A 10008-nucleotide genomic window follows, 5' to 3' on the forward strand; every position below is an offset into this window, starting at 1 on the left:
TACTATTTCCCACCACATTAATCTGACGTCGCCAGCTTGTAATCTTTGAATCTAAATCGCTGTTTCAATGCGTTTGCATCTCGCTAGCTTGTTTAACTTGTCATCAGTCTCGCGCGCTTCTCTTCCAACGCGTTCATCAAACAGCTGTGGCAACTCGGATCAGTCTACAAACACGGTGAGTTATGTCATCCTTTCCCAGTGTTATATCGTGTTCCATCTGTCACATGTTTAGCATAGCCCTCTCTGTCAGCGATGAGGGATTTACATGTCATAAATGTAGGGAAATAGTCAGGCTGACAGAGAGAATCTCAGAATTAGAGACACGCATCCAAACTTTAATCGAGGATAGTAAGAATGCAGGGGCTTCAGATACTGTTTTGGATGCGACTAGCTTAGTGAACTCTGTACATTGTTCGGTTCCGGCTGTAGAGTACCGAACTTGGGTAACGGTGAGGTGGCCTAGCCGCAGAAAACACCATTCTTCCATTCCATTAAGAACTTCAAACAGGTTCTCCCCACTCAGTGACGCACCCACTGAGAATCCTGTTGAAAGTGTCCTAGTAATTGGCGATTCTGAGACACCAGCCACCATAGTTACATGTTTGCCGGGAGCCAGAGCACCTGACATCAAAGCAAATTTAAAAGTGCTGGCTAATGCTAATCGTAAATACTCTAAAATTATTATTCACGTTGGCACAAATGATGTTCGACTTTGCCAGTCGGAGATCACTAAAATTAACATTAAAGAGGTGTGTGAACTCTTAAGTACAATGTCAGGAGAAGTAATTTGCTCTGGTCCCCTTCCTGTTCGTCAGAGTGATGAGATAGTTAGCAGATTATCATCACTCAATGGCTGGCTGTCTAAGTGGTGTCCGCAGAATAATATAGGTTTCATAGATAAATTGTAACCCTGACTGAAATTTACAGTCCATAGAAAAAAAAACTATTTTTGGCATAATTACCCTTCTAGTAAAACTGTTTATGTGTGAAAAAAAAAAAACAATGATAAAAGAAAATTGAGAGAAATAAAATGCTTTATTAATTATATCAGTAACATGCAAATTACTGCAGCAACATTTATCCAATTAGAGTTAGAAATTGCACTGCAGGTGTAGATCGTCCAATTGAGGGTGATCAGCAATGATGCTGACTCCGCCCACTGGGAGACGCAGACGAGACAGAGAAGGAACAGAAACGCATGAAAACAAAGCTTAAGAATTCTGTGTTGAAACGATCTAATTTTGAGAATTTATTAGTGAACAACTACTGAACAAAGTATATAAAAGTTATTTAGAGTTAAATTGCTTACCGAATTGAGTAGTTTTGTGAAAGAGCTTGTTGTGGCCTTGTTGATCCGGAGCCTCGAGCCAAAGTTGGTCAGCGTCGTCACCGTAGTTCGTGGTGCAATCTGAAAAAAAAGATTAACAAAACACTTAATTCAAAGGAATCGGTGAGTTGTGGATTTATTTTCATACATGTGATGAATTATAATGGTGTGTTGTATTCCTATGTGTGTTAAAATGAAGTGATGTGTTCATTGTATATGAAGTATGGCCTATGTTGTAAATGAACGTTAAATGTTGGTGTGAAGAGTAAATACTGTTGAAACAGAGTTGAAAAATGAGTTTCTAAAAATGTTATCCTGTGTGTACAGGCCAGTTTTTGTTGTATATGTAGAAGTTTGGATTTTCCGCTGTGATTCACGCGCATGGTGAGGATTCATCAAGCCGCATTGAGAGAGAAAAGAAAGATGGCGAGCCCCCAGACTGAATTTGGATCTCTGATTTCCTATCATCTTATCCACTTCGTGGTATCGTTTGTTTTTCCCTTCTGAACTCTGATGGACTCAGGTATATTTTTTTGAACTGAATTTTCGAATGGACTATTTTTCTAATATTGAATGGACTGAGGTATATATCTTTCTGAACTGAGGTGAACACTATTTACAATTTATTTTGTTTATGTATATATTTCTGAAAAGTGTTATTTGGTTATATACACATTGTAAATTTTGAGGTAACCATTCAGGTTACTCTAATTGAATCATCTTGGTTACAGTATTGATTTGAGTTTGCATTTGAAGCAAGAGAGTCAAACTACAGTAAAGGCAGGAGAATTAGAAATCTTAAAATTGAAACTAAACATATTAATCTATAAAAAAATATTTAAATTAGAAAACCAATAATTTTCAAACCTAAGCCAGGAGAAAGAAAAGAGGGAAATTATCAATCAAAGAGTCAACAAAGGAAAGGTTTTGTTGAATTCATTTTATTTGTTTTTTTTGGTTTATTAATTTCTTCCAAGTAAGAACTTGATTATAGTTGGTCATATTGTATTTTTTGTTTCCCCTTTTTGTTAAAAGTTGACATTTCATTGGGTTTATCTTTGTCATTTATTATTTACTGTTCATCACATCAACATTTCAATCAGAAAGAAAAAAAGAAAATACATAATAGCAAATAGAACAAAATCTGAAATCCCAAACTTGTGTGCTGTGTATGCTTTGCCTCCTTCGAGCTTCGTATCTTCTGATCGGCCCATTGATCCAGCTCAGTGCATTGAAAAATTTAGCTACTACTTGTTGGCATTGAGTCAAACATTCAGCTAACACTGTTCGTGCATACTACTAACGAGCAGGTGTTACAAAATGGAAAAGTTTTTGGGGCAGACCTGACCTGTTGAAAACCTGAAGACCTGCTGCTCTTCTCTCTAGTAATATGGCACATAGTCTTAGAGCTGAAACATGACAAACTACGGCCCAGGTCAGGAAGCAGACAGACTGGCTAAACCGACCGTCTGCTAGCTGCCTCACGTTACAGAAGTCAGATAAATCCCAACACATAGAAACTCTTGCACCTAGATATTATCAAATAGAGACTGTGTCTGTACCCCGAATTAATAAAAACAAAAAACTTCCAAACCCATTTAATGGAAAAATTTAATTGATGTTCAACAAATAAAAAATCGAGATAATAATGATAAACAAATGATAAAGCTTGGATTGTTAAATATTAGATCACTTTCTTCAAAAGCACTTATTGTAAATGATATTATCACAGACAATAATCTAGATGTGCTGTGTTTGACAGAAACCTGGCTAAAACCGGACGATTACACTACTTTAAATGAGTCTAGTCCTCAAGGTTATGATTATCGACACAATCCTCGACAGAAAGGAAAAGGGGGAGGTGTTGCTGTAATTTATAGTAATATTTACAGTATCAGCCAGAAGTCTTTCAAATATAATTCCTTCGAAGTGATGGTGCTTTACGTAACATTATGTAAGTTGACATTTGTGTTGGCTACTGTATACAGGCCACCAGGGCACAATACAGACTTTATCAAAGAGATTGCCGATTTTCTATCAGAATTAGTACTAGCTGCAGATAAAGTCCTTGTTGTTGGTGATTTTAATATCCATGTAGATAATAAAAAAGACTCATTAGGATTGGCATTTACAGACATTCTAAACTCTATTGGTGTTAGACAACACGTGTCGGGACCCACTCATTGTCGTAATCATACTTTAGATCTAATATTGTCACATGGAATCGATATTGATGCCGTTGAAATTCTGCAGCAGAGTGACGACATCTCAGATCATTATCTAGTCTCGTGTATATTACATTTAGTGAAAGCGGCTAAACTGCCTCCCTGCCATAAATATGGTAGAACCATCACTTCTACCACTAAAGATTGCTTTATAAATAATCTTCCTGATCAGTTTCATCGCCTTAGCATACCAGACAGCTTAGAAGACCTCGATATTGCAACAGAAACTATTGACTCTCTCTTTTCCAGCACATTAGACTCAGTTGCTCCTTTGCGTTTAAAAAAGATTAAGGAAATTAATCCAACACCATGGTACAATGAGCACACTCGGGCCCTAAAAACAGCAGTTAGAAAAATGGAGCGCAGCTGGAAGAAAACAAAACTAGAAGTATTTCGCATTTCGTGGAGAGAGAAAATGATTGAGTACAGAAAGGCCTTAAAAACTGCTAGATCTGCCTATTTTTCAAAACTTTTAGAAGAAAATAAACACAACCCTAGGTATTTATTTGATACAGTGGCTAAATTAACAAGAAATAAAGCTTCAACTTCTGATGTTTCCAAAGAGCACAGCAGTAATGACTTTATGAACTTCTTTACTTGCAAGATTGATAATATTAGAGAAAAAATTATAACCATGCAACCGTCTACTACAGTCTTGTGTCAGACAGTGCATTGTAGTGTCCCTAAAGAAAAATTCAATTCATTTACTGCTTTAGGAGAGGAAGAATTGTCTAAACTTGTTAAATCATCAAAATCATCCACATGTATGTTAGACCCTATACCGACTAAGCTATTGAAAGAGATGCTTCCAGAGGTCATAGATCCTCTTCTTAATATTGTTAATTCATCTTTATCACTAGGATACGTACCAAAAACCTTTAAGCTGGCTGTTATTAAACCTCTTATTAAAAAACCACAACTTGATCCTAGAGAATTAGTCAATTACAGGCCGATCTCAAATCTCACTTTTCTGTCAAAAATACTAGAAAAGGCAGTTTCATCACAACTATGTTCCTTTTTAGAAAGAAATAGTATCTGTGAGGATTTCCAGTCAGGATTTAGACCGTACCATAGTACTGAGACTGCTCTCATTAGAGTTACTAATGATTTGCTCTTATCATCAGATCGTGGTTGTATCTCTCTATTAGTGTTACTGGATCTTAGTGCTGCATTTGACACTATTGATCACAATATTCTTCTAAATAGACTCGAAAATTATGTTGGCATTAGTGGAATTGCATTGGCATGGTTCAAATCATACTTATCTGACCGTTATCAGTTTGTAGTAGTAAACGATGAGATGTCATATCAATCACAAGTTAAATATGGAGTACCGCAAGGCTCAGTACTAGGACCGTTGCTTTTCACTCTGTACATGCTACCCTTGGGAGATATCATTAGGAAGCATGGCGTTAGTTTTCATTGTTACGCTGATGATACTCAGCTCTATATTTCTTCACGCCCTGACGAAACTTACCAATTCACAAAATTAACAGAATGTATAGCTGATATAAAAAACTGGATGACCAGTAATTTCCTACTACTAAATTCAGAAAAAACAGAGATTCTAATTTTTGGACCAAAAACTTCTTCACGTAATAACCTAGAATATTGTCTAACACTTGATGGCTGCTCTGTTAAGTCTTCGTCGTCAGTTAGGAACCTGGGTGTGCTCTTTGATACCAATCTTTCATTTGAAGGCCATGTTACTAGCATCTGTAAAACCGCTTTCTTCCATCTTAAAAATATATCTAAACTACGACATATGCTCTCAATGAAGAATGCAGAACAGTTAGTTCATGCGTTCATGACCTCAAGGCTAGATTACTGTAACGCTCTACTGGGTGGTTGTTCCTCCCGCTTGATAAATAAACTACAGCTCGTACAAAATGCAGCAGCTAGAGTTCTTACTAGAACTAGGAAGTATGACCATATTAGCCCAGTTCTGTCGTCACTGCATTGGCTTCCTGTTAAACATCGTATAGATTTTAAAATCTTGCTAATTACTTACAAAGCACTAAATGGTTTAGCCCCCCAGTACCTAAGCGAGCTCTTAATGCATTATAGTCCTTCACGTTTATTGCGATCTCAGAATTCAGGCCAGCTGATAATACCTAGAATATCGAAATCAACTGCAGGTGGTAGATCCTTCTCCTATTTGGCACCTAAACTGTGGAACAACCTTCCTAGCATTGTTCGGGATGCAGACACACTCTGTCAGTTTAAATCTAGACTAAAAACGCATCTCTTTAACCTGGCATACACATAACACATTATATATTTATATTTTCAAATCCGTTAAAGGATTATTAGGCTGCATAAATTAGTTCAGCCGGAACCGGGAACACTTCCTATAACACCAGATGTACTTGTTACATCAGAAAAAGAATGGCATCTACGCTAATATTAGTCTTTCTGTTTATCCCGAGGTTTACCGTAGTCAACCGGATTCGGGGCCGTTTCCAGATGAGACCGAGGACCGGTGCCTTGACACGACCACAACGCAGCCCTGTATCAGCAGAGATCGAGTCGACTAGATCATCCATTGTGAAGACATCATCGACACGACAGCCAGTGCCACAGTTTCCTCAAAATTATAATCACGATTATTAATCATGTTTATTCTATCAAAAGAGTAATGTAACTATGGCTATTTTGCAAGTTCTTTACCAACCTACACTTCACCCAAAAGGCCTGTAGGTGGCACAAAGACTTAAATTTAACCAACTATGATAACTTCGTTAGATGGTAAATCAATACAAAACATGGTTTTGGTGAGCGCTTTGTAATATGTATTCACATTAGATTTTAAAGCAACACAATTCGTTTGCAATAAGACAAACCAGATTCAAATTGCCCGGCAAATTCGTAAAGCAAAGAAAAATCATTTCTAGCTGATCAACATTATGAAAACTGGTAAAACCTTTAGGAACTTCAAAAGATAAAACAGCGAAATTCCTAATATTACTTCCAATATTTCCAAATTATGTTCATTTTCATAGAGCGGGCCAATATTGTGACGATTTTTTAAAATCAATCGAGAGAAGCAGATATCGTTATCGTGATAAAATACGATTAATCGTGCAGCCCTAATTTAATTTAATTTGACTTGACATTTGATATTCAACAGTATCCTTGACATTTATTCAACAGTGCTTTTGATCTACCTGCACTGACACTATTCTTTAAAAGGAAAAATTATATACCAATTATCAATGTAAAGCTGCTTTTACACAATCTGCATTGTAAAAAGCGCTATATAAATAAAGGTGACTTGACTTGACTTGACTTCTCCCAAGGCTTTTTTTCTCCATTTTAACACCTATTTGCCACCTGTTTGCCACCTGATGTCACCGAATGGAGTTTGGGTTCCTTGCCGCTGTCGCCTTTGGCTTGCTTAGTTGGGGACACTTGACATTTGACTTGACATTCGATATTCAACAGTATTCTTGACATTTATTCAACAGTGCTTTTGATCTGCCTGCATTGACACTATTCTTTAAGAGCTGTTGTGGAGCCCAAATTATATACCAGTTATCACTGTAAAGCTGCTTTGACACAATCTGCATTGTAAAAAGCGCTATATAAATAAAGGTGACTTGACTTGACTTGGAACAATCTTCCTAGCATTGTTCGGGAAGCAGACACACTCTGTCAGTTTAAATCTAAACTAAAAACGCATCTCTTTAACCTGGCATACACATAACACATTTATAAATTTATATTTTCAGATCCAATAAAGGACTATTAGACTGCATAGATTAGGTCAGCCGGAACCGGGAACACTTCCTATAACGCCATATGTACTCGTGACATCAGAAGAAGAATGGCATCTACGCTAACATTAGTCTTATCCCGAGGTTTACCATAGTCAACCGGATCCGGGCCGTTTTCAGGTGAGGTCGAGGACCAGCGCCCTGAAACAACCACAACGCAGTCCTGAAGTATCAGCAGAGATCGAGTCAACTAGATCATCCATTGTGAAGGCATCATTGACACGACAGCCAGTGCCACAGTTCCTTAACAAACTGTCCATACCGATGTGATGAATACGATCCTCAACCGGATGGAACTGGATTAAATACTTTAAATATTACGATCCTATCGGACTTATAGTTACCTGAATTGTAACAAAGCACTGTTCGCCAGAGGAGAACTGGCCCCCCGACTAAGCCTGGTTTCTCCCAAGGTTTTTTTTCTCAATTTTATCACCTGTTTGTCACCTGATGTCACCTGTTGGAGTTTGAGTTCCTTGCCGCTGTCGCCTTTGGCTTGTTTAGTTGGGAACACTTGACATTTGATATTCTGGCCACTCCAGTTATCTCTGTATGTATATTTTAGGAAACAATAAAATTAACATATTAATACCCATGCATGTGGTTCAGGCAACGCAGTCAATGATTATCTTCACTACATGTATATTTACAACCAAACAAACATCTCAGGTTATGACTATAACCATGGTTCCCTGAGAGAGGGAACGAGACACTCCATCCCGAAAGGGGCGCTATGGGAACGCCCTCAGCGTGAATGCGTCTGATGCACGTGTGTCAACTAGTCCAACGGCGAGAGTGAACGTCACCGGTGGGTGACGTCACGACCAGGAAAGTATAAATACACATCCGGAAAGACCGGCTTCAGCTTAAACTGCCGAAGCAAATCGATCACAGGGATGCAGGGAGTATGGCAACGCGATGCAGTCTCGTTCCCTCTCTCAGGGAACCATGGTTATAGTCATAACCTGAGACGTTCCCTTTCGAGGGAACTCGCACTGCGTCCCGAAGGGGGCGCTATGGGAACGATATCCCAAAACGCCATAATTCGAAAATGCCTGTCTGTGTGAAACTCTGGCACACTAAGACAAGAGCACCGAAGAGCCTGGAGCTGCATCCAGGTCGAGATACATATCTCACAACGTGAGTGGCGAGGATCAGCCCGCCACATCACAGACTTCCTTGAGGAAAACCCCCAACATCAAGGCCTTGGAGGCCGCCATACTCCAAGTAGAACGAGCTCTGGCAGACAGTGGATACTGCTGGCCAGAGACCTCATACGCAAGTGATATAGTCTCAACTATCCACTTGCTAACCATTTGTATGGATGCAGGGAGACCCCTAATTGCGCGGCCCAAAACAAACAGTTGATCTGAGGTCCTCCAAAGGGCAGCTCTGTGGATATCAGGTGTCCAGTGCTCACACTGGACACACAAGAATCCACTTTTCCTGGTCTGGATCTGAGAACAGAGGACAGAAAGCTTGCAGCACTATAGGCCGTGTCATATTGGTCAGAACCTTAGGTATATAACCCGGTAGGGTAAAGGAACACTTTGACCATCCCTGGTGCACACTCAAGGCACGTAGGGGATAAAGATATGGCCTGAAGGTCTCCTACTCCTTTAGGGAAGAAATGGCAAGGAGGAAAACAGTATAAACTTCAGAAATATTTCTGAGACAGAATCAAGCGGCTCAAAAGGAGCTGCAGATAGCCTTCCAACACAAAGGCCAACTCCCAAGCAGGAACCCTAGTGCATGTTGCAGGCTTCAGCCTCAGAGTGCCACGAAGGAAACGATACCTCAAAGGGTTATACCCCACAATTGTACCATCCACAGAGACATGGTACGCAGAGGATAGTTTCCTTGTGGCTGGAGTTCTGGGGTAAAGTATGGTCACCACAACCTCGGTTGAGAGACCAGATACTATGAGTTAGGCCCCCTCAGGGGCCAAACCCACAGATTGAATACTTCTGGGCAGGGTGAAAGATCAAGCCCGTCACCTGAAATAGGTCTCTCCTGATCAGAATCTCCAAGGGAGAGCTGTCGAGGAGAGACACAAGGTCCAAGAACCATACCCGTTTCTTGTCATGTTCTTGTGAACGATGTCATCAGTTGCTGCCCGAGTACTTAGAAAAATCCAATTCAAGCAGTTCACATCTAGCCAAGTACAGTTCAAATCCCCGGATGTCACACTTGATCCGCCTTTTATTGAGGATTTGCGATATCGAGAGGGGACTGAGACATCCAGAATGCTCTCGCAAGTTTTTAACCAGCAATGATTTCTTCATTCCTTCTATGCTTGATCACTTGTTGGAGACTGTGCCAATGAATTGTGCCCTTCAAGGATAATCAGGATGGTTTGGGGTTGCGCAATGTTGTACATACGGTTGCCTCACATCTCAGTCAGAGTCTCGGGGATGTTTTTGCAGCTAAGAAAGGCATGGGAGGAATTTTCAGCAGCTGGAAAGCGTTTCAGTTGGAGCTGTCTCTGGAGGAACTATTTTTTGGCCGGGTCGTTGGCAAGTACTCCAGGCAGTTTGCGGCAGCACTGCGGTGTCTGTCCATCGAGTCTCAACAGCCTGACCCGAATGAAGGGATTCCTCGGGCTTGGACAAGTGGGCAGTGCCAGTGTGGGTGAGTCCCCACCGCCTCTGGAGATCTGGCTTCGTGATGACGTGCAGAA

General features: G+C 40.0%; 1 long non-coding RNA gene across 1 annotated transcript; it reads left to right on the top strand.

The window, feature by feature from the left end:
* The first annotated feature begins 942 nt into the window (after positions 1 to 942).
* On the top strand, positions 943 to 2429 carry LOC125246373. The gene is made up of 2 exons (XR_007179819.1): positions 943 to 1450; positions 1655 to 2429. It is a non-coding gene; the product is annotated as an uncharacterized LOC125246373 (long non-coding RNA).
* The last annotated feature ends 7579 nt before the right edge of the window (positions 2430 to 10008 follow it).

The sequence above is a fragment of the Megalobrama amblycephala genome, linkage group LG14 (genome assembly GCF_018812025.1).
Source record: "Megalobrama amblycephala isolate DHTTF-2021 linkage group LG14, ASM1881202v1, whole genome shotgun sequence".
NCBI lineage: Eukaryota > Metazoa > Chordata > Actinopteri > Cypriniformes > Xenocyprididae > Megalobrama > Megalobrama amblycephala.